The 3039-nt window shown below is 36.9% G+C and overlaps 1 non-coding gene across 1 annotated transcript; it reads left to right on the top strand.

The window, feature by feature from the left end:
* The first annotated feature begins 2612 nt into the window (after positions 1–2612).
* Positions 2613–2774, top strand: LOC113705156 (U1 spliceosomal RNA). The gene has a single exon (XR_003451803.1). It is a non-coding gene; the product is annotated as a U1 spliceosomal RNA (small nuclear RNA).
* Positions 2775–3039: the final 265 nt, after the last annotated feature.

The raw sequence follows: 3039 nt of genomic DNA, 5'->3' as shown, positions 1-3039 counted from the left end.
TTTGCTCGGAACCAGATAATGAGATCCGTACTTATACAATGAACTTTGAGAAGACGCAGGCTCTGTTTGATAATCTAATTCAACATTTAAATTTATTGGATTCAGATCTTAACATATTCAGACTGTTAGATAATAAAAAATTGAACATCTGAATTAATTAAGTGGCACTGAATTTCCTAAGTAAAATTTGCTCCCAAAATTAAGTGATAAGTAAATCAAATATATTAGATTTAATACTTAATAATTGAGTAAGTTAATGTATTCAAACTTTAGATTTTAGTTTTCAAATTCCAGTTTTATCAAACACACTCGAAGATAGACATGGACAAGAGAACGTGACAGTTTTCATTATCCAAAACACAAACTATTCTCATGTACTCATGTTACTATTTCCCTCAAAAAATACAAAAAAAAAGAAAAAAAATTTGATGTCACACTTTTTGGTGTCATTAATTTGCATCCTGAACATTTGCGCTGTCCCTATAATCTAGGCTTTTCTTGCGGTGCTTAATCAAAATTAAACAAGTCAAATAATTTAACAATTTCTGAAAGGAATTAAAAGAAACTTGGAAAAAAAAAAAGTTAAGCAATACTAAGGAGCTTTACAGCGACCGAAAGTACATACGAAACGGTCTTTCCAGCGTCATTGTCTAAAGAAGTGTAAGGTACACACACACACACACACACACACAAAAGAAGGCAGCTGGTGTTCCTCAGATTCTGCCAATTTGTCTAGGCTGCACCACACAGGGATCTTTAAAGCTTCATATCTGACTCAGCTTCGCACATATCTATGTGTCTAGGAAACTGTCATTCTCCTACTGGTACTAAAATTAGTGCACGAGTGCATGCAATAGATTTACTCTGTGTTCCAATTGTCTGCTCAGATGTGGATCTGTATTCTGTTCTTCAAGTAATATTCTATATCAGTTGTTTCCATGAAATTTACTCAGCTTGTAAGCAAGAATGCAAGCAACTTCACACCAGAATATTCTTCAAATAAAAACAAAAAATGAAAGAAAGAAGACAGCAAGCAACTTTGTCTGAGGAACGCAAGTGATTCTGACTCTGGAGTATTCTAATTTGCCTGTTCGTCAATGGTTGTAAAATTTATTAAGGGATTTCAATTTCAAGAAGAAGTTGTTGTTGAAACTGTACATAGCTTTACACATTATTGGGATCTACATACATCCCTAAAATTCTAAACACGAATCAACCATCATTTCCCACCAAAATTAAAAAAAAAAAGATTAATTATTGAGAAACTACATAATTTTTTTTTTTTCACCATCCATCATTGTTGATAAATTTTAATTTGTTGAACCTCTAAACCGCTAGATTATCCTGAATGATCAAATAATCTTTTATTTCCCCTATCTTAGAATATTCTATTTCTCTATGTTTTAGAGTTTGGATCCGGCATCGAAGGACGCATTAGGTGCTGCCTGCTAATAGACTTCTGCCAAAAATATCTTAATAATTAACAGTTCTATTTGCGCTGTCTCTAAATTTGGTCCCTTTTCTTCTGGGCACATTTTTGACTGAAACATTATCCATCTACTGCTCATATTTCATCATCAGGGTTGAAATTTTAGCAGTGAATCAAATTTCTGTCGACATCTAGTGAATTGAAAAGCAAACAAGTTGGTCTCCCTGCTTGTTTGTCTAGATTCAACCGAGCAGTTTTGCTGGTATAATCAACTTCAACAATACCATGAACTTTAATTATGTCTGCACTTAACCAATCAGTAATATTGATTGTTACTACCTGTCGTTCGAAGCTTGGTCATACATAAGTTAAAAAATGCTAGGCGTGGCATTTATCATCAGCTGAATGTTGAAGGGTGGAAAATGTTACAAGTCACGTTCGTGGCATAGAATCTTAGCTAAAATTGGAATTCTGAAACCATGCTGCTGCGTTGCCAATGAATCTTGGCAAGTCAAATCAAGCAACTAAAATTGCAATTTCATTACACTGAAGAAAATTCTGAGAAGGAAGAATAGATGCCCATTGGATATTCCTCAAGTCATACACTACGTGCACGTTTATATTAATTTCCCCGAGAAGCTTATGAGAATCTAATGAAGATGACATAGAGAAAGTGGGTTGCAAGAGAACATATACAGAGTACTTAGAAGTGACTTCAATGAGGAAAAATTATCAGAACTTTTATCTTAATTTTCCTTCCCAAAGCCAACAAAAAAAAAAAAAAAAGAAGATAAAAGAAAATGACAAAGGAAAGTGCAAACACACAAATACAAAGAAAATCCATTTTCCAATGTACTAAAATTGAGGATTAACCTATACTTTGTATCAAAATTTGCTAGCCATGCGCAGGATTAATTCATGTTTTACAAACCATTTTCAGCAAATGATGCATTGATCTGATGATTTCCTCTACAGCTGTAGTTGCAGGATTAATGAAAACTGGGAATAGGCTGGAAAGACAACGAGAATAGGTAAACAATCCAAGGGGGGAAGGGGAGGAGAGTTTTGCAGCCAGCTGCTTATTTTGGTAGCGTTTTAAGAGGTTCCTTCCCACATCGACGTGTTGATCAGCAGGGATAGGCAACTGAGTACTATAAAGAGGGAAGGGGGAGAATTGGAAAACATACTTACCTGGACGGGGTCGATGGGCGATCAACGTGGTCCATGGCCTAGGTCTGGTGACCTCCATTGCACTTGGGAGGGGTGCCAGCCTAAGGTCTGCCCAAGTGGCAGAGCCTACGTCATAATTTGTGGCAGCGGGGGCCTGCGTTCGCGCGGCCCCTACCCAATTCTAAGTCTTAAACGTTTCGCCTCTGGACGGCCCAAAACAATGAGGTCTATTGTTCTTGGCGATTAGGAAACAATTTAATGAATAATGAAAAGCCTATAGCGCGTGGCCGATTTGAGCAATCAAGAAAGCGTCTAAGCTCTAAGTTAAAGGCCCAACTATGGAACAGGCCTAACATAAATGGGGGTCTGTGTGCCTAAATTAAGGGCCCATCTACAGAACAGGCCCAACCTCGCTGGGGTGCATTTTGTGTTTCACATGC

The sequence above is a fragment of the Coffea arabica genome, chromosome 8e, assembly GCF_036785885.1.
Source record: "Coffea arabica cultivar ET-39 chromosome 8e, Coffea Arabica ET-39 HiFi, whole genome shotgun sequence".
NCBI lineage: Eukaryota > Viridiplantae > Streptophyta > Magnoliopsida > Gentianales > Rubiaceae > Coffea > Coffea arabica.
This window is presented reverse-complemented; position numbering and strand designations above follow the sequence as displayed.